Below are 27,185 nucleotides of genomic sequence, written 5' to 3' on the forward strand. Positions count from 1 at the left end.
CACAGTGATGCCAGTTTCGCGGCGTCACACACGTGCGTTTGGGAGTCAATCAAAGGGGCCAGAAAACGGCAATTCCACGCCAGGCAAGGGGGCGGTGGGTTGCACTGAATCTCTCGCTTTTCTCTCGACAGACCAGACACAGGAAATTCTGCCTGTCCCGGCCCCTGAGGTGCCCCGAGCGCATCTTATTTCATCCTGGGCAGATTTCTCGGATTTACAAGAATAAGGAATCGATATTGCAAGACTGGCAGAACTACGGCAATCCAGACAGAAAACGAGAAAGAACAGGGAAGGCTGAAGACGTAAAGGGTACAGTACATGTATATCTGAACATTTAATGTGTGTGTATGTATGTATTATACATGTGTCCACTATACTCTTCACCGTAGCCCACTTTAATGAATGTTTTATTGCGTTTGACTAGGCTAGTAGGTGGGGTAACTTTCAGGACTGACATGTTGCACTCCGCTTAAGCGCACGTGGCGATCTCATCCGGAGTCGACTGTATATTTCGGTTATATTGTTCAATTTGTTAAGTTTTATTGGGCTAGTTTTAGTACTTTTTGGGCTACTATTGGGCCTAAGCTTGGCGAGAAAAATGCAGATCCTCTGGCAACCCTGACAGCAGACACCTTCATCCAAGGTGGCTTACAAAACGAGGTCAACCCAACGGAGTGAAAGCAGGACAGCTTGGGAACAAGTACTACAGGACAGGGATTGAAAATTGGTCACCACAAGTGAAGAGCCCAGAGAAAAAAAAATACAATTCTTAGGTTTCAAAACCTAATTAGATAGAAATGCGCCATTCTTGAACACCGTGAAAAGACATCCAAGGGGAGGTGGGCCACTCGTTCCACCAGCTACACGTGAAAACAATCTGGACTGACATTTGATACCATGCAGAGGTGGCATCACCGGATGTCGTTCATAGGACCTCACAAGTGTCTCCATATTTATAAATGCAGACCCACAGACTACTCTGCAGGTAAGCATCAAGGATATGAACTTAATACTGAACACTTAATACGCAGTCATCTGAAAAGACGAGTGACATGGGCCCATGAACACCAGATGTGCTGCTGCACATTGACTCATCTGCAGTGAACACCACCAAAGCACCGTGCAGCGCTACAATCCTAAAGGGTTACGAGACCCCAGACAATCATCGTGGTGACCACCACTAAGAGTTTCTACAGTGACAGCAGGAGCACCAAGAATGCAGATGGGCAAATGAATGGCTGGTGTCATTTTGTTACAGGAGTACACCGGGGTGTTGTTCACCCCTAAATGACATCACACAGAGTTCTGTGGCTAAAGGAGTCAGAGAGGGACCTGCTGCAGCTGGACCTGAGAGGACAACCCACAGAAATCTTAATAATCTGGAATTAGTAGATGATGTTCTTTCGGTCAGCTCCTCACAATATGGTGTGCCGCAGCAGCTAATGTGGCATGTTGGAAAAGGAGCCGCTGTGGTGGGTTTGCTAATAAACCCAGACAAGATGAAGATTATATGGAGTGGAAAGTGGGACACTAAGGACGACATTACAGGTGGTGGAAAATAAAAAACACACTTTTATTATCTTGGCAACCACCTATCTCAGGACACTAGTTGTAATAAAGATGCGGTGGGCAGCTTTGGCTGAGCAGCCTCCATCTTCAGTAGGATAAACAACATATGGCACCATAAGGAACTTAGGCTGCTAACAAATCATTAGCACTGTTGACGCTGCTCCACAGCTCCAAAACACAGGGCTGTCAAACTCCGCAGGGCCACTGGGTTCTCTTTCCAGCCACTTTCTTAATTAGAAACGAACTGGTGCTGCCAATGGAGCCGTCGGCTTTTGCTCAAAGTTGAACCGAGTTTCCTTTGAAGATTCAGAAACCTTCCTTGTTGTTTCCAGCAGACAAAGATGCAAAGCGAGCTGACGGATGACCAGATAACTTCACCCCGTTTTGTAAAACGCGTCCGTCATACGGTATAAGCCTCAATGAAATATCTGAAAAGAAAAATGAAAGTGGAAGTCTAGGAATACTGAGCTGCTCCGGACTACGGAAAATTTAGAGGGGTCTCTCAGAAAAAAGAAAATCACACTTTGGAAATGTCTGGTGTGGTAGAGTGAGAGGCCTGAGAAGCCCAAAGGTCTAAAAGGTGCCCAGGTCCTTATTTCCATGTTTAATCGATACACACTGCCCCAAACATTATGGAGGGCAGAGACCCAGTTCTCCTTGATGTGCCCCTCTGCTCCACAGTTTACAATTACAAATCAAACAATTCGGACATCGTGATTAAAGTCATTTAAGAGGATCTGCAGACATTTCGGTCACACTATGCTTTTATTACATAGTCCCCCCACTTTAGGGCACCACAATGTTTGACATAATTGGTGTCTGTCCCAGGTGTTTGTGATTCCTCTGGTGGGTTTCACTGCTTCATAAGATACCTTGGCCTGCTTCTACCCTCTGCAGTCTGAAAACCAAAGAAGCCAAAACAAGAATCAAACCATTGGAGACATCAGGAAAACCTTAGGATGACCCAAAACAACTGTCTAGAATATCATCAAGAAGGAAGAACACACTGGTGGGCTCAGTAATCACCAAGGGTCTGGTAGGCCAAGGAAGACCTCCACTGCTGATGACAGAAGAATCCTCATGATGGTCAAGAAAAAGCCCCCAAACACCTGTCTGACAGATCACAGTATTCAGGGAGGCTGATGTGTGTGTCTGAGATGACTATCAGCAGAAGACTCCATGAACAGAAACACAGAGGCCACACTACAACATGGAGACCACAAAAACAGGATGGCCAGGTTACAGTTTGAGAGAAAAGGACATAAGAGCCTGCAGAATTCTGGGAAAAGGTCTGGTGGACAGACGAGACAAAGATGAACATCATCAGAGTGGTGGAAAGAGCAAAGTGTGGAGACAACAAGGAACTCCCCGAGATCCAAAGCAGACCACCTCATCTGGCAGTGCTGGAGTGTTATGGCTTGGGCATGCATGGCTGCCACAGAGACTGGCACACTTCTCTTCATTGACGGTGGAGCTGCTGATGGCACAATGAATTCTGAGGTGCGTAGAAACATCTGATCGGCTCGAGTTCCAGTAAAGGCCTCCAGACTCAGTGGATGGCACTTCATCTTACAACAAGACAAGGAGCCAAACATACAGGAGTTTATCAAAGCTAAAAAAATGGAAAATTCTTGAATGGCCAAGCCAGTCACCCAATTTCAATCCAATTGAGCAGGCCTTCCAGAAAACTGAAGAGAGAACTGGAGGGGACAAGCCCCCCAAAACAAGCAGGAGCTGAAGATGGCTGCATTAGAAGCTTGGCAGAGCATCACCAGAGAAGACCCTCAGCCCCTGGTGATGTTTGTGAATCGCAGACTTTAAGCATATGTGACAAAGTCCTAAATATGACAATGGCTTTAACAGACCTGCCATTGCAGTGTCCCAAATATTAAAAGTACCCTGAAATGGCAGGACCGTGTAGAAAAAGGTGTTGTGTGACCGAAATGCCCGCAAATCCCCTCAGATGAAAGTCTGCGATGTACACTTTGATCACGACATCTGAATGGTTTGATTTGCGATTTTAAACTGTAAATCAAGGAAATGGCCGTCCTTGTCCCAAGCGTTATGGAGGGCACCTTATAACTCATCGCCACTCTCTGGTGCCATGATTAGCGAGTATGCTATGGAGCCTTTAAATAAATACTCCACCCAAAAATGGCAATCTCTTCATCTGCTACCCACCCCACAGCTAAAAAAGAACAAACTGCTAGTCTAGTGTCCTGATCAAGAATGAAGAAAACTGAAGTCCTGACAATACTCGGTTTTGGGGGGTCCCAGAACCTAGCACCACCGTCTTGGATGGAAATGTCAGTCCACCAAAGCGGATTTCTTTCTAGTGAAAAACTAAGTGCACCCCATGATTATCCATCCATGCATTATCCAACCTGCCATATCCTAACTACAGGGTTACGGCGGTCTGCTGGAGCCAATCCCAGCCAACACAGGGCACAAGGCAGGAAACAAACCACGGGGCAGGGCGCCAGCCCAACTAAGGACACCCACACACATCAAACCCCATGATTATTTAATTTTTTTTCTGTTTTAACAGATGTGCACATGTCCGGATTCAAAATTCATTTTAAAGAGCATCTACACTTTTCAAAAATGGCCGGTATGTCGGAGGATTTGTTGAGCAATCACAGCAGGCTAAGCCATCTTCTGTCAGAAGACTGCAAATGGCTTCGTAATTTGTATTTGGACTGGGCCCGTGTTGCATTGTGGGACATTTTCTGTTTGGGCATTTTTACAGCATTTTACTGATCTGTGATAAAATGACAGTTATAAGTCAAATCCTGCCTGCCTACAGGGACACCGATGGAGACTCAGTTCACGTCATGCCAACCTTTGAAAGTTTCCATTCACACAGACAGCCAAAGACACAAGGAATGAGTGACCACGTGGTGGCAGTTCTCTGTCCAGCTTGTGTGTGTTCGTCCTGCACGCGTCACGGTCAGCGCTGGATTCTGGGGTCTTATAGCCTCTTCCTATTATGGAAGCCATTTTGTGTACCGTTGTTAAGGTCACGTCCTGCGTTTCTAGGGGTGTGGTCTCCGGGGTCGTGACCTCAAATTCATCAGCAGACGGGATAAAAGGTCAACGCCTGCACTGAGCTTTATCCCATCTGCAGATGAATCCTTCTAAACCTTTATTGTATTCTCTTTGTGATTTATGTTCACATCGTGCCTGAATATCGACTCCGATTTTCGCCTCTCGTCTGGGTTTCGGTCACTTTGTTTCATTTTATCTTTTGTTTGATTTGCCTTTTGCACGCATCTCAAGAAATGAGTTATCGGTCTCCTGACAAGTCAGGACAGTACGATTTGGTTTGATAAAATATTTAGGAAGCTGAAAAGAAAAAAAAAAAGTGGAGAATTGCGAATTACTTCTCAGTTTGAGGCTTCAAATCATTGGGATGAGCTCATTAGAAGGGGAAAAATATAAATTTTACGCTATAAGAATGACTTGACATGGCAGAGTCAAAACACTAACAGGCCATGAGATTAAATCAGATCCGTTATTGGCAAAGATCGTTTTTTTAATTAAGCAACTGGACTGGAACAAAGAGCTGCAGCCGTTGTATCCCACCAGGACCACCGACATTGACCACCCATGGTATAGATAAAGGTGATGTAATAACACAAAAATCAAGCCATGTTTACATGTTGTAGTCCATTGTACAAGCTACATAAATTATATAATGACAATGCAAATTAATTAATTAAATGCAAATTTTACACGTGGAAAAATTGTGTGTGCCCCTCCATTTATCACACATCAGGTGTAACGTCGTTAGAGAAGATATTTGTGTGCAGCGGTCCTCGTATTTCAGCTGGTCAGCCGAGACTGAAGGAGCAGCTCTGAGGTCATCAAACATGAGGTTAGCAACGCCTAGGAGTCGAGGAAAGGATATCAACTGGAAATCAACCATTCCATTAATCAAGAAGATTGTCATACATCTCATGTTGATGAGACTGCAACCAACTGCCAGCTTGTCCAGGCAATTCAGTGCCAGCAAGTTCGGCATCCCAACCTCCATTTAGAATCGGGTGCAAATGATTAGACCCTCATTAGAGAGGAGCACATCTGAACTGATCCTCTTATTGGAACGTCAGATGTTTACTGTGTTGTTCACGTGTGTGTGTGTGTGTGTGTGTGTGTGTGTGTGTGTGTGTGTGTGTGTTAATGCCATGCGGAGACCAAAAGAGATCTCTGAGGTCTTCAGAAAGAAGGTTAGGGATGCCTAGGGAGTCTGAGAATGGATGCAGAAAAAAAGATCTCCAAACACAATGGAAGTCAACAATTCCACTGTCTGGAAGATTTCAAACAGATGCCACCTCACCCAAGCTGGTCCACCCCAGCAAATTCACCCTGAGATCAGAACGCAAGAAGTCTCTATGAGGTCCAGAATGTCATCATGGGGCCTACAGGTAGCTCTTGAGATGGTGGAGGTCAAAATGCGCAAGTTTACAGTTAGGAAGAGGCTGCACACATCATAAGATCACCATGGCAGAGCAAGAGAAGAGAAGAGCGACTAGGCTGATTCCAGGGCTACAGGGGATGAGTTATGAAGAAAGATTAAAAGAGCTGAGCCTTGAGGAGATGAAGAGGAGACCTGACTGAAGTGTTTAAAATTATGAAGGGAATTAGTCCAGTGGATTGAGATGGTGACTTTAAAATGAATTCATCAAGAACACGAGAACACAGTTGGAAACTTGTGAAGGGCAAATTTCGCACAAACATTAGGAAGTTTTTCTTTATCCAAAGAACGATAGACACTTGGAATAAGCGACAAAGTAGTGTGGTAGACAGTAAGACTTTAGGGACTTTCAAAACTCAACTTGATGTTTTCTTGGAAGAAATAAGTGGATAGGACTGGCGAGCTCTGGTGGGCTGAATGGCCTGTTCTCGTCTAGATCCTAATGGGAGGTGCGCCAGGAGAAAACCAGAAAGATCATTAGGGAGAGGGTTAAAACCTGCCCATGAACACCTAGGCAAAGAGCAGGGATTTCTGGGACAACATGCTCCAAACGTAAGAGTTATTTGGTCACAAAGACAGCATTGGAGCAGAAGACCCCGATACTAATTGTAAATTATTACAAGAACAAGAAAATACAAACACATAACTCCAGTTCTTAAATCCTTACACTCGTTCCCGGTTAAGTTTTCAAAATTAAAAATCCTCCTTTTAACATATAAAGCCTTAAATGGCTGAAGTCCGGCTTACTTGTCTGAACTTATCATGACTTACAAACCAGAACGTACATTAAGATCTCAAGATGCCGGTCAGCTTACGATTCCAAGGATTAATAAAATAACAGTAGGAGGTCGAGCTTTTAGTTACAGGGCCCCTAAACTGTGGGGTGGTCTGCCTGCTACTATAAGAGATGCCCCTCGGGTCTCAGCTTTTAAATCCCGGCTGAAGACTCACGACTTCAGTTTAGCACACCCTGACTAGAGCTGGTGATTAACTGTGCAGACTGCATCTCTGCTGTTAGTCTTTAGCACTAAAACATAAGTCACGTGATAGTTAGAATTTGATACTAACCCGCCGCCATTCTGTTTCTCTTCTTGGTACTCAAATGTGGCACTTGGTGCCCACCTGCCAAGTTGTTTTGCCTGCCTAAGGTAAAGTCATCTCTGATGGAGGATCGCAGGAATCATCAGGTAGAGGGGAGCTATCATCGGATTGGCTGGCTCAGCTGTGGAATGGCCAATAGGGAGAGGCAGCTTGATGGCCGAGGTCTCCAGGACTCTGAACAAATCCAAATCCTATTCTGTGATATCATCTACTGTTAAAAAATGTACAAGTACGGAGCAGAATTAATTTTTATACTGTATTGAGGATTTGTTCTGTTCTGTGTATTGTATTGTATTGACCCCCTTCTTTTTGACACCCACTGCACGCCCAGCCTACCTGGAAAGGGGTCTCTTTTTGAACTGCCTTTCCCGAGGTTTCTTCCATTTTTTTGGGGAGTTCTTCCTTGTCTTCTTAGAGAGTCAAGGCTGGGGGGCTGTCAAAGAGGCAGGGCCTGTTAAAGCCCATTGCAGCCCTCCTTGTGTGATTTTGGGCTGTACAATTTGTATTGTATTGTATTGTAAAGCACGGTGTTCTGGTTTGAGGCTGCTTTGCTGCATCAGGGTCTGAGCAACTCTCACGTGCAATAGAAGAACATACTAACTGCCATTTGTTTCAAAATTGAGTGTTTCGTTTTAGTTTTTTGGAGTTACTAGGCCTTTCCTGATGTTATAAAGTAGTGGTGATGGCCAAACATGTCTTTATTCTGATCACAGCACAATGGATGACACTAGTATGTACACAGTATTTTACATACTGCAAGACAAAGACCTAGCAACTCCACTGACCAATGAGGAAAGACCTCCTACCAATGAAAATGTTGGATTACGATCACATGATTTAAATGGCAGGTGTTGTTGGTTCGTGAAAAAAACAATATTTTGTACATGAAACTCAGGAAAAATGAAATCTAGAGATCGTTAATTAGAGGGGTGACGTCATTTTCTCAGTTTGCCGAAACTTGAACGATGTGACATATGAGGTTTTCCCATAGTTGGTGAGAACTCGCCACATACAATCCACTAGGAATTCTTCCTCATACCAGAGGGTGCTTCAGAATAACGCGAGACCCTCTGTCAGAAGATTGAAGTTCAACCAAAAGTGGCAACAACCCTCAAAACACACCAGTAAATCCACCAAGGAGCGGCTGAACGGAAAGAAATGGAAGGTTCTGGAACGACCAAGTCAAAGGTCAGATGTGAATCTCATCCAGATGATGTGAGGTGTTTTGTGCACTGAAGACCCCCCCCCCCTTCAATCATAACCTGGTGGAGTGCGAAAAATGTCCTCTCGGTCAAATTCATGCAGAGACTGCTCAACGGTCTTTAGGGAATTGGGGGTGGGGGTTACTTTTTCCACAAATGGAAATGGCATATCTTTTCAATTTTTGTCACATTAAATTTTCATTTTTTCCCCTCCAATTCCATCACCTGTATCTAAATGTGATGTTTAAAATGAAAATCCAATCTTAACATCTCCACATACGTGTTAAATGAGAAAACAAGCATTTCATGGGGTGTACTTACTTTTGCACACCCCTTTTCTGAATGCAATAAAGGGGTCACAAAGCAGTGCATATCCCAGCAGCCTTTGGTGTAAGGCAAAAAGCCAACCTTCAATGGTGCCCTTCACACTCGGACCCACCCACCCTTTGTTTCCTTGGCGGGGTCATCTCAAAAACATGGCACCTACGGCAGAACCCAGGCAGTCCGCCCCTCTGCTCCACAGTTTAAAAATTACAAATCAAACAATTCAGACATTTAAAGGGGTTTGTAGACATTTCGGTCACATGTCCACACAACCAGATAAGAATCATCCTAAATGCTAACAGATGCGGGAGAAAACTCTGAGTGACTGTAATGGGATTCCACCAAGTCATTAGGAGGCCCCCCCCTTATATATCTAATTCAAAATAGAAACAATAATAAACCCATCCATCCATCCATTTTCCAACCCGCTGAATCCAAACACAGGGTCACGGGGGTCTGCCGGAGCCAATCTCAGCCAACACAGGGCACAAGGTAGGAACCAATCCCGGGCAGGCGTGCCAACCCACCGCAGGACACACACAAACACACCCACACGCCAATCCACCTAACCTGCATGTCTTTGGACTGTGGGAGTAAACTGGAGCGCCCGGAGGAAACCCAAGCAGACACGGGGAGAACATGCAAACTCCACGCAGGGAGGACCCGGGAAGCGAACCCAGGTCCCCAGGTCTCCCAACTGCAAGGCAGCAGCGCTACCCACTGCGCCACCGTGCCGCCCACACAATAATAAACCGTAAAATAAAATTTTATTTTTCAAAAATGATATGTCTGGCATGGCTGCGCTGCACTGCACTTACTGTCAGTGGACTACTGAACAAGACCGCCGGCATGACCAAGATAGGAATGACTGCGTGAGCCTCGGTGGGCTGTGTGCCAGTTACCAGATTCTAATTTTGTTGTATTCCCAAGATTAACAGATATCATTAACCTTGATTATTGCTATTTTTTATTATATAGAAATACATATGGGCGGCACGGTGGTAGCGCTGGTGCCTCGCAGTTGGGTGACCTGGGTTTGCTTCCCGGGTCCTCCCTGCGTGGAGTTTGCATGTTCTCCCCGTGTCTGCGTGGGTTTCCTCCCACAGTCCAAAGACATGCAGGTTAGGTGCATTGGTGATCCTAAATTGGCCCTAGTGTGTGCTTGGTGTGTGTGTGTGTGTGTGCCCTGCGGTGGGCTGGCACCCTGCCGGGGTTTGTTTCCTGCCTTGCGCCCTGTGTTGGCTGGGATTGGCTCCAGCAGACCCCGTGACCCAGTAGCTAGGATATAGCGGGTTGGATAGTGGATGAATGGATAGAAATACATATTTAAATGGGAGTGTGTGTTTAATTTTTTTTCCTTTATTGTGGGAGCCCCTTTCCGTGGTTCACCTGCACCATTTGCAGTTCTGCAACCCCTAAGGTAAATCCAGCAATAGAAAACTTCTGTGCTGCCCCCCTTGATGCCCTATGCACGGTACTTATTTTAACGTAAAGGTTAATCCCGCCCTGGATTTAATAGTTGCTAAGGTGGAACTTCTATCCAGAAAAGAAAAACTGGCACAACCGTCCAGTCCTCCGAAGTCCTCCGAATGAAGTTTCTCACACTGCCATGGTTGCCGAACAGGGCCCCGCGCGTTGTGATCATTTGCTCCTCTTTCTGCCATCACTCGCTACAATTCATTTTGATGCCGGTTTTCTGTCTTCAGCGGCTTTCTTTATCCGTTCAGAATTCACCCAGAGTGTCCTCCGTCAGTCGATAATCATAAAATACATTTGGGATTTACAACCCCCTTGGGGGAGCAGGGAGTGATAAGTCACACTCAAGTTAATTATTTCTCACTTTTATTACACGAGATAATAATGAATGATCCGTCCCCTCGGCCCTACGCATCTCCCCGGACTGATGGATCCTCCTCTCCGTTATTTAGTCTCCTCGCCTCCAGTTTATAAGGCGCCGATCTTCATGCTGTGTCGAGACAAGTGTTTGGCTCTTTCCAGCACTTCGACTCCCCGTGAGGCGGCCATAAACAGGCAGCCAGAAGAAAGAGAGGCTGCGACTTGAAAAAGAAATCCGCACAACGACAGCTTCGGCTCACTCGATCCCTCGGCTGCCGACCCCCGGTGCAAACCGACGTTTGAGTGTTCGATCCTCTCACGCACTCTCCTCGTTAGTGCCGTGAAACAACGTGACGGTTCGTGCTATTAATGGCGAGATTAAAGAAAAAAAATGGCAAACACAGATTGATTCTGACCTGCAAGTTTTCACACTTTAAACACCTGATGCCATTTTTCTTTAGGGGGCACGAAACGGTCGCGACTTGAATGGATTCGTCGACCATATAAAGGGCAAAAAATAAATAAATAAATAAATAAAACCCAACGACTGAATGGATGAGAAGAATGAGATGGTGCGAAGGACGTACAGGAGGAACAGCAAACGGTAAACGAACTTATAAAAGTCACATCAATCTCCTCGGTCTCGTGTTATTATCGAACACCAGCTCTGCAGTTTTCAAGAGATTCTTGTTTATAAACCATAACATCTTTTTAAACCCGGAGCATATTTTATGTACTGTATAGTATTTTTATATACATTTCATAACACGGATTTCATATTCACTGGAGACAGATGTGTAGTATGAGAGCAGACGCACACCTTCACCGATTTGTCATTTTAAGAACTGCAGAGCCTTCAACTTCTGTTCAGATTCTCATTCCAAAATCTTCCGTTAGACATGCGGCGCCTTCATTTTATTCCCCCCTGTAGTATGAACAAAAAAAAAACAAAACGCAAAAAACACTCACAGATTCACACGCACCCCCACCTGTCCTAAATACACAGGTGGGGCATTTACTGTCAATTCCGAATTGGCCTACGATGGACTGGCGTCCCGTCCAGGGAAGGTAAAAGGGATTCAGACTTCAGAAGATATGTGCGGCAGGGTCTAAAACCACATAAAATAACATCATAAGATAAAATACATTTAGTCTGTCAACAGAACCTGAAGTGCACTTTGAGAATATGATATTAGCCATCCGGTATCAAATACCACTAATCCAAATCAGTGGGGAAGCTGGAGCCTATCCCAGTAACGCTGGGACAATCCCTGAATGGGACGCCAGTCCGTCGCAGGGTGAACACTCACACATTAGGGGGTAATTTAGCAGCGGCATTCATCAAACCTGCATGTCTGTGGACTATGGGAAGAAACAAAGGGAGAACAAGTGAGTCCCACACAGGGAGTGCCTGGGGTGTGAATCCCACCTCCTTAATGAGGGGCAGCAGTTCTACTACTGTGCCACCTTGATGCTTCTAATATAATACACATACTACACATACTATATAATAATATAACACTTTCTAAGCCTACTTAAGCCTCAGCAGGGTTCTCATGAACCTGGAGTGAAACCCACCAAGCATCGGACACAAGGCAGAAACAATCTCTAAACAGGAGCGACTTATTACAAACTATACCAGAGACCCTAAATTGGGTTAAGTAGATTTCAGAATATTAGATCGGATTGAGAATGTTGTTTTGTTCTATAATATTATACTCTCAAACTCACTTAATGCAATTCAAGGTCAATAGTAATATTATATTTCACATACCCTACTATAATACAGAGATATGCTGAATATTGATTAGCAAATGCAGGTAAGAATGTCACTGTACTCTGTACACATGGTAATAAGGACCCCTTATTCCGACATGACCCTAAATTAAGTTTATTTTAGAATGTTATCATATTCTCAAACTCAATCTAATTTAGGGTTATAATACAATACAATATGAGAATCATGTTTGGAGGTACTGTATCATGTCTTCAGATTCAGGGGTTCCAATCCCAACACTTACTGTGTGGAGTTTGCATTTTCTCTCTGTGTGCCCGTTTTCTTCTTCCATGCCAGGCTTGTTTGTGGTGGATTATATCGCAAAGTAATTCTGGGTGTATGGCTAAGGGTGCCCTGCGATTGACTGTCGTCCTGCCAAGGGTGGGCTCTTTTAGCTTTGAACTGGAGCTGGCGCATGTCCTGGCAGCACTGAACCACAAAATGAACTGGGATGAGAGGAAATGATAAGAGAAGAGAAGATACGATACGAGAAGAGTGGGGCAATGGTAACACCGCTGCCTCGCAACAAGGATGCCAGTGTTCAAGTCTAGAGTGCTCCTGGCATGGCATTTATATGTTCTCCTATAGGGTCTGTCTGGGTTTCCTCTGGGTGCTCAAGCTTCCTCGCACAGTTCAAAGGGTTTAAGATTTGGTGGATTGATGATGGTAAACTGGTGGTGTATGTTTGTGTGTGTGTGTGTTTACCCAGTTATGAACTGGCACCCTGTCCAGGGATTGCTCCTGCCTTGCACCTGATGCCTGCTGGGTGATGCTCTAGCTTCCTTGTGACCCTGAACTGATTTAGTTACACAAATGGACGTTGATTGACAGGCTATCTATCCGAGAATGGATGGACTGACAGGCGGCCCTCCACTCATTCCCTGGCCGTTTGATTTGGCACTCCACTTTTACGCGGTTATGCTCTAAAGGGTCCCCTTCTTAAACTTTTCCTAAGCCCACCATCAATACCCACCTTTCCACAAAAAAACATAAAATCCGCCGACCATTCCCACATTCAGTGCCAACTATACACGAACGTTTCCCTGCCCTTTTCGTCCGACGCGGCTCACCTTCTTGTGTGTGACGATTCCATCAACTGCTGGAGTTCAACTGTATGTCCGTAAGTGACCGGTCCGAGGGTCAGTGTAGCGCTGTTTTGTTTCGAATCTCACTTAATCGGCGATTTCGCTCTCTGCAGTCACACAGTTACGACAGTATATGAATACGGTGAAATGAAAAGGCACCTCCGTTTGTACTTTTTCAGCCACCTCTGAATGACCCAACGTTTTAACAGCAATGCCATAGACGAGCTCTTACCAGCAAAGCGACCCCTTCATCCGTTCAGGGTGAGGACGCATCTCAGCGCTCGATGTTAAACGCGTTGTGTGGATCCGCTTGTTCCCGTCGCCCGCTTTCCAGGCTGAATTCTCACCGGCAAAAAACTCGGCATTGTGAGCAAAGGCTGCATCTTTTTTCTCGGTTTATATTCTCCAAACAGTTGGGAGAGATCTCCAAAGGTAAGCCCACGTGAATCTTGCTGGGGGCTACAAACAAAAAAAACTTTGCGCGTTGCGTTGCGTTGCGTCGCGACGCGTTTCGCCAGAGCTGATGGCAGCGGTCCTGTCAGGCAGGGCGCTGCGTTACCTGCTGCTTGGAGACACTTTTCTTTTCTTTCACTCTGTCAGCCCTCATCTTACGTCTCTCCCACGGCCGGATGAAGTGGGTCGGCGCTGGATTACTTTGTCGTTTTTCCTGTAGCCCCCGGCAGCGCAGATCATCAACATTGCCACCCAGCTGCGTCCGCCGCGCGGCTTGCTTCCCAAGTTAATGTGAATCCACTCGAAGTGGAATTCGGGGACGTCAGCCGAGCTGAACACTCCACTTATTGAGACTTTGAGTTATGACGTCAGGTCGTCAAAACACTGAATTTCGAGTCGAGTATTAGTTTACGTCAAGCAATTTGCATTCATAAAGCCGAATGCACAACTGCGTCTCATAATTGCAATGCACGTTTAAACGGATTATAATGAAGGAAAGCTTTGCCTACCAGGGAGGGAACTATGAACACACGCATGATCAGCCATGTAAATGTACTCACATGATGCTTCAGAACGCAATAATCCAACGGAAGGACCAAATAAGGACCTATGGCAGGTCGAGGCAGTTCCATGGTCGAATGCTGAACGAACAGACGAAAGGAAACAGTAAGGTGCGAGCGTGTCGACTTTTCAATCTCGAGAGTGCGCACGTTCTCTCCCAGCTCAAGTTTATTCCCATGGGCGTCCTCCCATTGTTTCATTACATCCATACACTCATTGGCTGAACGCATTCTAGCAGCTTTAAAGTAACGGATTGCCGGAGCTTCTCCCTGCAGCACGGGGCACGAAGCAGGAGCCAACATCAAATTGGGCACGAAACACGCACGTGACCAATTGAAAGCAGCCAATCAAATTGAGCCTAATGTGACGTGGAAAAAATAATCGAGGGAGAAAACTGGCAAAAGCCCAAACAGCGGTGTAAGGACAGGTTGATTTCCATTTTTTAAAAGCGTTTAAAAATATCTGTAGCTCGTGCGTATATGTTGATGATCCCTGAACCAGTATAACAATGAAGATTTTGCACAATTTCCTCCGTGTTCGTACTTCCACGATCCAAATATCTGCTCGTAAGGCTGATGAGGTGGATATGTGGGTTAAGAATAATGGATGGATAGCAGGCAGTTTGGGGTGGAGTGGTGGCTCTGAGGCTAAGGATCTGCGCTGGTATCCTGAAGGTTGCCGGTTCGAATCCCCAAAAGAGATCCTACTCTGCTGGGCCCTTGAGCAAGACCCTTAACCTGTAATTGCTCCAGGAGCGCTGTACAATGGCTGACCCTGCGCTCTGACCCCAAGGGGTATGCGAAAACAAACAAATCTCTAATACGAGAAATCGTATAAGACGAAATAAAGAACAAAAAAAAAAGAACAAAAGTTTGGAGTAGGGGTTTAAAGGTTGAGGTTGTGGGCTCAAATCCTACACGTGACACCGTGTGACCCTGAGCAACTCAATTCACTTGGCTGTGCTCCAATTCCAATGTAATTAATTGAATCTCACATGCTGTAAGTCGCCCTGGATAAAGGTAATACTGCATTTATGTGGGGCTTTCTCAATGTATCCGCCACTTCCCCAAAACCTTGCCCGGAATGAGTGACTGCGCCTGCGTGTTTGAGAGTGCCCTACCCTGCCGTATAGTGCCGTCCAGTGGAGAAGCAAGAAACTGCAAAGTGGGAGGGCATGTAATAAGCCGTTCCTTGGGGGTCCCCTTTGAAGTTTTACGCGGGACGGTTTAATGACGAACGAAGGAAGGTTCCGGGCTCGACATAAAGATTACATTACCTGGAGGGGCCCGGGCTGGGGGGATAGTTTACAGGTTCTCCCCGTGGCTCTTTTTTATCTAAATATCCCTAAAATTTACTTGTATGGAGCTACTTTAGAATCACCTAACAAGTGTGGATATAGTGCCATGCATATCTACATATTTATATTCATGTTTGGTTTGGTTAAATTGCTAAATCGCCCCTTGATATCTGTGTGTGTCTGAATGTGTTCACCTTGTGATGGATTTGCTCCTGCCCAGGTGTTGAGCCCAGTGCTTACCCGAGAGAGGCTCCAGCTTCCCTGCAACTCTGCTCTGGATACGCGGCTTTAGAAAATGAAACAATAGACATTAACAATAATAAAGAAATGCAGGTTAGATGGATTGTCGATGTAAAATTGCCCCTAGTGTGTGTGCGCGCGCACGTGCATCGCCCTGCGATGGGCTGGCACCCCGTTGTTCTTACCTAGCACCCAGTGCTTGAGGATGGTCTACAGCTACCCTACGCTCCTGCCCTAGATAAGCAGGCTTCGAAAATGGAAGGATTATATTATATTATAAAGGTCCCAGGGCCCTGAACTGGTCACGTGAGTTCACAATATACTGATATTCGATTGAAGGGTTATCAGAAAAGGGGTGGGCAGCTCTCCAATTATATTAAGGAGAGTCTGTAATTCTGACCTTAATAACAGGGTTAACATGAATGAATGGATGGATATTACTACTACTATTATGGCGAAGTGGGGGTCGGCTTCTGAAATAGGGCACCCCTGCTGCGTGGTGTCCCGTTTCGGTGTGATCCGGTGCAGCCGGGAGGCGCTTCGGCTTCTCGTGATCCCCTAACACACATTCAACGCCCATTCACTAATTTCCTGAACCCTTCCGTTTCTAAACGTCGCTTATCCCAATCAAAGTCGTAAGGTTCAGGGACACACTAACCACACAATCACACGCACGTTTACCGGGCTCGACACCAAGCAGCCTAACGCGCACGTCTCTGTGACATTAGGGGACACAAGGAGCCCGCATCGCGCTCAATTTTTTTATTTAATGTAAACTGTCAACCATCGTTACAGTGCGAAACCTAAACTGAATTCCGGACCAAAGCGGCGTTGTCCTTCCATTTTTATTGTGTGAACGTAATTGTCATTGGGGGGAAAACATCAATAAATTAGGGAAACATCCAAAGCGTTACAAAAGTGTCTTTTAATATATGAGCATTATGCCAACATTTACCAGTCCAGATGTCATCGATTAAAAGGCGTCGCTTTTGGGAAGAATAAATCACTTTCACTGCTTCTCAAGATTGAGCTCAACTCCCCAAACGGTAATATTATTAAGACACTTGCTTACAGTAATATTTATAAATTACAGAACAGAAAAGAGGTGACAGATACTGCCTTTTTGTACACTGCGCCTACAGAGCTGCATGTTTTCATGGTCTTCTCATTTCAGTAATAATAATTGGGTGGCGGAGTGGTAGCGCTGCAGCAAGGAGATCGGGATTCATGTCCGAGGATCTCCCTGTGTGGAGCTTCCATGTTCTCCCCGTCTCCGTGTGGGTTTCTTCCCAAAGTCCAAAGCCATACAAGTTAGGTGGGTTAGCAATGAAGTATCTGCGTGTTCACCAGTGGCGTCGCTCGCTTTAGCACTCATGAAGGGTTTACAGTCGATGAACCGGGTGAGGGGGATGGGAGGTTGGTGGTGTATTTAGGGCTGGGTTCAGGGTTGGTCCTCCTGAAGTTCTCTTGGGATCGACTGTGTGTGTGTGTGTGTGTGTGTGTGAGAGTGGGGGCGCATGTTCACCCAGTGATAGAGTGCCGCCTTGTCCAGCAGTTACTCTTACCTTGCACCCAACGATCACTGGGATAGGCTGCCCTGGATAAGCGGGTTAAGATAGTCATCGGATGGATAATCCAAATAAAATCAGACTTTTTTTCCCCCTGGCTGCTTAGGGGTCAAGGCAACTGCCTTACAGACGCAGCCCCCGGGATCAAATTCCACATCTGGAGAATGCTGGTTCTCCCTGTGTCTTTTTCTCTCAATATACCCAAAGATTTACTTTTCGGCGATTCTAAATTGTCCCCATGAAAGTGACGATATAGTGCCTTGCCTATGTGTATATTTATTGTAATGTTTGGTTTGATTCTTTGGATTGGCGATGCTAAATTGGCCCTTGATGTCTCTGTGTCTTGTGATGGACTCTCTCGGTGTTGTTTATGCTTTGGGTCTGGTGCTTGCCGGGAAAGGCTCCATCTTCCCTCGAACTTTGGATAAGCGGATTTAGAAAATGGATGGATGGATGGATAGTAATACCCACCTGTCCCTTTTTTTGGTTAAGTGAGACTGGAGATGAAAATTTGGCCCTGTGTGTGTGTGCATTGTAATGGGCTAGCATCCCGCCCAGGTGTTGTTCCTGCCTTGCACCCGATGCTTGCTAGAATGGGCTCCCGCTGCCTTGCCCTGGCTAAGCACGTTTTGAAGATGGATGAGATATGATATTATATATGAAATGATAGGGCAGCACAGTGGCGCGGCGGTAGTGCTGCTGCCTCGCAGTTAGGAGACCTGGGTTCACTTCCCGGGTCCACCCTGCGTGGAGTTTGCATGTTCTCCCCGTGTGTGCGTGGGCTTCCTCCCACAATCCAAAGACATGCAGGTTATGTGTATTGGTGATCCTAAATTGTCCCTAGTGTGTGGTGTGTGGGTGTGTGTGCCCTGCGGTGGGCTGGCGCCCTGCTCGGGGTTTGTTTCCTGCCTTGCGCCCTGTGTTGGCTGGGATTGGCTCCAGCAGACCCCCGTGACCCTGTGTTTGGATTCAGCGGGTTGGAAAATGGATGGATGGATGGATAATATAATATACCCATGGCTCTTCTCAAATTATTGGTATTTGATTGAATAACTCTGCCCTGGATAAGCGAGTTAAGAAAATGGATGATTAAGAATAATAACGTGTTTAATGACATCATAATGATAATAATAATAAAAATAACAACAACAACATAGTGCCTTTCCCATGCTAAAAACAATTAAGACACTGTTAAAGCAGAATTTATATTGCCGTTGCTGCACCATCTTCTTTTATTGTAATAACGATAATTCTAAAAATCTTTTTTTTTCTCTCCATACTGTATTCCTTATTAACTTACTTGGGAATAAAAACATATTCTTCCTCAAATCAGCTCCCTTTTGTTAGATTTTCTTTTCTTTTCCTGTTCTTCTCGGTGTCCTCTGCTGTTATTGTCAGAGTCAGAGAGGCTGCAGCATTTTAAAGCTTCCAGGCGGTCCCGATGGTTCGTTTCTTAAGGGGACGTTGATTCATACTGTAAGCAGCGCGGCAAGTGAAGGGAATGCATCGGCGGAGCGGAGAAAATGGAAAGCAAAAATCACTCATCGCAGGAAATGGACTCTTTTCGATTCATTTTCCTAACTTAATTAGAGTAAGTCTTGATGGGAAATTAAGTTCCGGTCAATTTCTAGTTATATAGCCCCTTTCACTCTTCCAAATAAGTTTTTTTTTTTTTTTTTTAATTGGGTTGTGCGATTCCTTATAACCGTTGCTTGACAAAGAACCTTTGGCGAGGGGTTCTCTGCATGTGACATCGGTTCTTTGTGCTTTGATGGGTCCACCCACCCCACCTCTCCCCTCCACTCCATTTTCTAAACCTGCGTTTCCAGAGCGGGGTTTTGACTCGGCAGACATCGAGGGCATGGCAGGAACAACCCCTGGACGGGGCGACAGCCCATCACAGAGAATACAATGGCGTGTGTGGCAAGGAGAGCCGACAGATTTGACACACAGATGTAATAACGAGGCGTTCACATGAAGCACCATTACAAACATCACACTGTAATGTATATAGTGCCTTTCCCAAAGCACGAACCTCGGGGACTGTGACACATTTGACCCCACAGATGTAATAAGGAGGTGCTCAAGCCAAGCACCATTGCAGTGTGACGTTCCATCTGTTGTTTAAGGTTCGAGGCCCGGGCTGTGTTACATTTATTATATTTCACTTATCATCATTAGGTTGCTGATCTTTATGAAGGTATAGCAGGCTACCTAACAGCATACTGACAGATCAAGAAAATCTGCATGAACTTAGCCTTCGTGCAGCCAGAGTCCTTTTAAAATCAGGAGCCCAGTGGCATTTCATAAATATATTATCATATATTTATGGAAAATGTTACAGGTCTAAATAAATAGCGTTTTTTTCTGGTACCGTATCGTCATAGGATGGTTCTTTAAAACTCTTATGGAATCGCTCTGCTTCCAGTTGGCGCCTTTGACTCAATTAATAGGCTGTACATATTTAATTACAGGTAATATAAAAACTGAAATAAGGCACGACATTCCATTTAATAAACCATACCCACAAAACTTCGCACTGCATTTAAAAATAATATTTATATTTCATTGCTTAGCAGACGCTTTTACCCAAAGTGACTTCAATATAATCTAGGAACGTCAGGTTGGGGGGCTATTTTGAAAAGTTGATCACCACAAGTGAGGAGCTATAAAGTGATAATTTAATAACCAATATGACATATATGCATAGCGTGTTAAAAAAATAAATCATTTGACAGACAGAAACAGCCCAAGCACTAAGAAACAAGCACACACGTAGGGTGCCAGGATGTTTTCACACGATGCTTTTTCCGAACCCATTACTCCACTTGTCCTCCACAGTCACGCCACCCGTCCGATTTCCCCAGTGTTGGTGGTCATTTTTTTTCCCCCTCCGGACCCTCCTCTTGTGCTCCCAACTCCCGCAGACGCGCACGTGAGGCGAGCACGGCATAACAATAGTGTGCGCATGCGCTAGTGTGTGAGCCTGGCGCCCTGTCCACTTCAGGTACCCGAGTTGAAAGCGGATCCGTGTGACTCTCCGCCGGATAAGTGGGTCAGAAGTGGGCGGCTGGACGCACATATTCATGTGGTTTTAAGTAAGAAAAGGAAGTATAATAAAAAGATCAGTAAGATCGCACGGACGGAAATCACTGTATTAGAAATATAATAAAAACGGGCTTCCCCTTAAGTGACTTTTCAGCCTTTAGTTCTTCAAATGGAACACCGAGGAGTGAATCGCTTTTGAGGTCATGTAATGTTGATGAATTTTACTGTTTAATAAATATCAGTTTTCAGAAGCTTTAACAAGCTTATATCTTTACAGGAGTATTAGGAAGCCAGAGCCTACCTGCAAGCACTGGGCAAAAGGCAGGAACTGAAGCTCGACGGGAGCGTCCGTCCGCCCATCCATCCATCTTTGAATTCACTTAGTCCAATTTAGGGTCCTCAGAGGAGGGAGCCTATCACAGCAGCACAAATCTGTCAGATTTACTTCTAAAGTCCCCCTAGTATGTGCTTCGTGAAAGGCACTATATAGAGTAAAATAAAGTGGTTAATCGTAATGAATACAGAGGTATACACATCAAGCTCCATTACAATATATCTGCTGTGTAAAATGTGTCAGATTTACCTCTGAAGTCTTCCTAGTATGTTCTTTGTGAAAGGCACTATATAAAATAGTGATTTGTAAAGTTGGATTATACTGTAATGGTGTTGATTTTTCTACATCTTTATTCCAAAAAAGCACCAGCCAGGACTGGAACTTCACCGAGTCAAACCGATGAACAGACCTCAGCTCAGGCAGCCAGGACCCAAACTCAACATACAGGTACCCAGGCCCACTCAGGCCCAAAATGCAGCACAGGCTTATAAAAAACAAAAAAAAGGACAAAATACTCAAAAATGCCCTTCAAGGAAGAGGAAAACCACACACCTCTGGCTTTTAGGACAACACAACCAAGTTTCTTTCTTTATATAAACTGCAAAAACAGCAAGATACAGGAAAACAAGGACAAAAACGAGGCCAAAAGGGGTTTTGTCTTGATGACTAAGGCGGTATACAAACTGAGCCCCATTACAGTATCTGCTTACATCTGCTCTGTAAAACTGGTCAGATCTTCCTTTGAAGTCCTAGTATGGGTTTTGTGAAAGGCACTATATAAAATAAAATGTGATTCAACTTAAATCGTATTTGTAACCCTTAAGACAAATTGCTTTATTGTATATAGCACCTTTTACAAAGCACACGCTAGGAGGACTTCAGGAGTAGATCCGACAGATTTTATACAACAGACGTCCAAAGGAGCACATCAGTCAAGTGCAATTCAGTACAAAGCTACAAATATCAATCAAAGAGTCAAACTTTACTTTATAGCGCACCTTTCTCAAGGCGCATTCTCACGTAAAGCATAAGAATATCACTTTCCACACACTGAACTCTTTCTCCATTATGAAGTCCCCCTAAGTCCACCTCTGGACGGGGTGCCAGTCAGTCTCAGGGCACACTCACTCAAATGATTTGCTAATTCGGCCGACATGCTCGTCTTTATGGAGCGAGACACAGGGAGAACATGCCACCTGGATCTGATGCCACCTGTGATGGAGCTGCGAGGCTGGTGAGCGAACCACTGAGCCACAACGCCAACTGTCACTCCATGCTTACAATCAAATGTAAAAGATAAATCAGCCACGTTGTTGGTGTTCATTTAAACAAGACAAGGGCACCACTGACGGTTTAAATCAGTCTGCAGAATCCGAAGGTAACGTGTCGGCTCTGACACCCCATGCCAGATCCCTCCAGATCTCCTGCCTGCCGTTCGCCTCTTTGCCATTTTTTTCCACAATTCCCCTGCTTATACATCTTTTTTGTTAGAATGAGAAAAGGCCATTCAAAGTTGGTGCATTCATCTCCTGCAAGCTTCCCCTTAGGATATTATTATTTTATTTTATTTTTTTCCCTTCAGAAAAGCCTCGACGCTGATTTGTTGTGACTCCAAGTGGCAAATTACTTAATGTATGCAATACCACTTTTCAGGCTGAAGTGCATTGTGCTGCTTTGTGCTCGGATCCATTCTTTAGGAAATTTGCATTTGTATTTATCATTCCATTTTAAACAGAGCCATTTAAATCACACAGGGCACCGAGTTATTTCTTTTATTACCGCCTGTTATTTACACTAAAGCCTCACACGCAAGTCATTTTTAAAAAGGCACAAGAAGTCGTTAAAGTTCATTGAATAATCAAATTAAATGATTCAATTATGCAGCTTTCCCTTTATTGCTATAATGGCCACACGTGCCGTCACTGGCTGTGCTACCCGAGGTGCCAAGTAACCGAGGAATTCTACTATGTGGGCACCGCTGCCGCCGCGGCACTTTACATTTGTGACTTCTAGACTTCTTGTCAGGTGGCAACAGAAGATCAGCGTCTCGCTTCCCCTGCCAGGCGACTCTTATAGTCGGGTAACGTGTCCGAAGTTAACGAGTCATAAAGAGTTGGGTGGGCCGTCAGAAGAAACGGGAGGACGTCGAAACAGGGCTCACTCGGTCAAACCGGTTATTACTGGATACTTGACAGACACCTTCACCCTGACCATAGAGCCGACTCATTTTCTTCACTTCATCTATTTATGTACTGTAGGGAGGAGGCTGTGGCAGACGCCCGTCCTCTCAATGCTGGGATTCGTATCGAGCACTTTAACAAAAATGCTAAAATCCCGTCACATGGTTCTCATAGCTTAATTTTAGTGCAACTCTGATATTCTGCATATGGATTTAATTATCGTTTTCTTCATCACTCTGCAATGCATACTAACCCCTACTTTCTCTGCTGTTCTTTCTGGTTTTCTGTGCCACCACCACCTGATCAGGGCACCATGCAGTCCCTACATTGATGGATTGAAGGCCAGAGGTCCACATGACCATCATCATCCTCTAATTCTTCCACATGAAGCCTGAAGACAATGAGGACAGATTAAGATCATCGAAGTTAGGGGGCTGGGTGGTCTCGTGGCTTTGGAACCCCTGCAGATGTTATTTTTTTTTGTTTTTTTCTGTCCTCCTGGCCATCAGACCTTACTTTATTCTTTGTTAATGAGCATCACCTAACTTTATTTTTATATTTTTTCTTTTTTCATCTTGTAAAGCACTTTCAGCTAAAAGCATTTGTATGAAAACATGTTGTAGAAATAAATGTTGTTGAGACGAGACACACTGCTCTTCTACCTCAGACTGTTAGGAGCTCAAGGGTTCCCAAGCACATTATAGGATAAGTTTGATATCCTCCCTCCAAGTCAAAGTTATTTCTTTATCAACATGGCAGATGAGCATTGGCCACATGAAATTGTGTTCTAATGTTTAGTGTTTTTTATGGGGTTTTATAATGGAGGACATGGCATATGGAGAAAAAGCTTAAAACTCACCAAACACGTCCTTTCCTCAAGCCAAGATTGTTGTCGAGTACCGATTCATGCCTTGCAAATACACACAGACACATTGTAAAATAATTTATATAAGTAATTTCTAACAAAAAAAACACCAATATTATGAGATTCAGACAGTTTAGAAGAAGACCAGCCGTGCAGGAGAGCTCACCACTTGTCTTCTTCTGCAATAGCCTTTCACTCCACTGGTGGGCAATAAATAGCACCAGGAATATGCAATAACAATGATTATTTCCAGACCCCATTTGTTATAACAAACATGTGTCAGAAACTTAGCAATAAGTTGATATACAAAACATTCCCTCTAAGTTTTTAAGCTTTTAACTCTCCATTTGTTTTCCATGCCCCATAGGCTCCATTGCAAATCTCCTGTGCAGGGCAAAATATATATTTGTTTAATTTATCGAAAATACTTAACTTTATAATGCAGTCTCACACAGCAAATGCACATATACCGTGTTTGTGAAGAAAACAGTTTGAATTTAAAAAAAAAAAAAAAAAAAAAAGAACTCATCCTTTTAGTCCCAAAAACATCCAAAAATGCCCAGTAGAGGGAGATATTACCGTCCAACCAGACCAGGCCTTTCTGGTGACGATGCGCTTCGAAATCGACTCAGACTTGTGTCTTTTGGGTCAGGTTTGCTCACTCTTGTGGCTTCAGACTCTCTCATTTGGTCACCTTTAGTAGGATTTTGATTTCACGTTCTTGGCGACTTTGGCCAATTTTCTGACTTTGTCGTCACTCAGTGCAGTCAGTACAACGAGACTGAAACAAAACCATAGAAGAATAATCCAAAAACAAAGCAACATTACCCTAAATAGATGTTAACAGATATATATTATAAAGTGCCCTTTATGTCTGTTTATTATATTTATATATATATACACATACACACACACACACACACACATTATATATATATATGTGTATACATACATATATACATACATATATATTATATATATTGTGGCAGGACAGTGCAATACCTCTCCCGGACGCTAGATGGCCGCCCCCCTGGGTTGGAGCCTTGCCTCGGATTCCCACAGGGCTCCATGGGACTTGGAGTTGGGTGCAGCCCTGTTGGGTCCCGCCAGGGGGTGCTGTACCTGGGACTGCCGAGCCCGCATGGGCAGCATATTCGTCACACCCGGAAGTGCAGCCGGAACTCGGCGAACAAACACCTGGAGAACTTCAGAGTGAACTATAAAAGGAGTCAGCGACCACCACTCAGAGGCCAGAGTCGGGAGGAGGAGGTCAAAGCTTGCTGAGGAGTGGTGGTGGAAGAAGAGAGTGTTTTGTGGTGATTGCTTGGTGTACTATGTTTGGGATTGTGTTGTGGCTGGAGGGATTATGTGGAAGACATGCCCTCCAGTTGAAGAAAATAGTTTATTTGTTTTGCACATGCCTCCGTGTCAATATAACACCTTTTCTTACAATATATTACAGTATCTATATATATAATTCACTAAGCCGACGACAAGTAGCCACCCATGGAAAGCACGCAAGACAGCCACGCCCACCGTATATAATTCACTAAGCCGTCGACAAGTAGCCACCCATGGAAGTAACGCAAGACAGCCACACCCACCAACTCTAAGACCATTGGATACGACGACATCTCGCAGAGCCATGCCCACCAACTTGGACGCGACGCCTAGGAAAACACGCCATCATTTATGTTCGTTTGAGCTACAGTCCACATGCACCTCTGAGCCGCGTTGACTTTTTGGTTATGATGCACGACCGCGTGCACCATCGCAAACTGTTTTACACGCTACATACAGCAATTCGCATCCGCGACAAACATGCGTCTTCTTAGATGGTCCTGCAGGAGCACGGAAAACGTTTCCCCGCCCACCAACACTCCTTATTCCCCGGCCCACATCCACCCTCGCTCTCTAGGCATTCACACTGCCTGCTCATGTGCCCGGACGCAACAACTTAACGACCACCCCGTAAGTCGATTTTGTCTGTGCTAGGAGTCCACATACACTTCTGAGCCACGTTGACTTTTCATTATTCTTTTCGGTTACGACACCCGACTGCGTCCACCATCGAAAACCATGGGAAAGAAACAACGAAGCCCCACCCAGAAACTCTACCCCTCCTCCCACATGATAGGGAACGCACCTCAAAGCCCTACCCACCAACTCGAACAGCTCATCAAACACATACTCACTCGCTTTGGTCTATGCTGTGGTCCAAATCCAGCTGTGAGCCACGTTGACTGTTCATTTGCCCTCCATGGCTACCACTTCAAATGTTTTTCATGGAAACAACACTTCTTTCAATGTTATACAGATTCCTGCATCAGGTAACTGCACGCGTGCTACACTGAATGGATCAACGTGTGTCTACCCGGCGCAGAGAGGTGTGGGTGAGCCGTTGAACCTCATTTGTGCTGGAAACCGGGGCTTGCAATTGTTCCCCACGAACGAGGAACTCCCAGTAAGTGCGGCTCATACACTCGCACTGATTACATCCCTGCCCTTTGTACACCCCCCCCCCCCCCCCACTACTACCATGGTCGGGTGACTTGGTGGATTATATATAGAAAAGCAGCCAGAACTGCAAAGAACAATGAAAAGTCTATGTGGCGCAGAGGTGCATTTGAGATGTACCAGAGACAAAAGCGAATGAGGCACTGTTTGGAAAATGAACAGTCAAAGTGACTCACAGGTGCATGTAGACTGCAAAGACGAAAACAACTCAGGTGACGAGTTGGGGGTGGGCACATGAGCAGGCAGTGCATACTGAACGAGAAATCATCAGACTAGCATGACAGAGGGGGCAGAATGGGCGTCCTCCCCCTGTCCTCCCGTTCCACCCTCCGCGCCCGAGTGGGAGGAGAAGGCGCGACGGCGGTCCTCCAGTTTTCAGTCACGGACAATTGCATGTTGGTTCGTACCGTGCATTGTTGCAATGTTACTTTTCTTGGTGGTTTATTAAATTACGGATTTTTCAAATGTTATTTTCCCTGTGCTTAAAAATCATTAAAAAAGCGGCCTGATTATGTGGCGTCTGCTATGCCGCGGGTGGGCTAGTATTATATATTAGTCACACTGTATGTATGTGTGTGTGTATCCAGATATGAAAAGCACTATATAACAGATATAAAAGGCACTATATAAGACAAATAAAAGTAAGGCACTATATACACCAGATAGATTGATGCATATACAGTAACAGGCAGACAGGAGGCCACACATCATGACACCCAACAGCAGTGTTGGTCCCAGTTTCAAATCCCAC

The 27,185-nt window shown here is 45.0% G+C and overlaps 1 protein-coding gene across 6 annotated transcripts in view; it reads right to left on the minus strand.

Annotated features, from left to right (window-relative positions):
• kcng2 (potassium voltage-gated channel, subfamily G, member 2) overlaps positions 1-27,185 on the minus strand; it is a 154,759-nt gene that overhangs the window by 116,355 nt on the left and 11,219 nt on the right. For 2 of the 6 annotated variants that reach the window (XM_051935711.1, XM_028817191.2), the window contains exon 1: positions 13,604-14,366. The exons of 2 other annotated variants lie outside the window; for them this stretch is intronic. The gene's annotated coding sequence lies outside the window, so the exon portion shown is untranslated. 2 more of the 6 variants (XM_028817194.2, XM_051935709.1) reach the window with 1 other exon arrangement.

Source organism: Erpetoichthys calabaricus, chromosome 13, assembly GCF_900747795.2.
Source record: "Erpetoichthys calabaricus chromosome 13, fErpCal1.3, whole genome shotgun sequence".
Taxonomy (NCBI): Eukaryota; Metazoa; Chordata; class Cladistia; order Polypteriformes; family Polypteridae; genus Erpetoichthys; species Erpetoichthys calabaricus.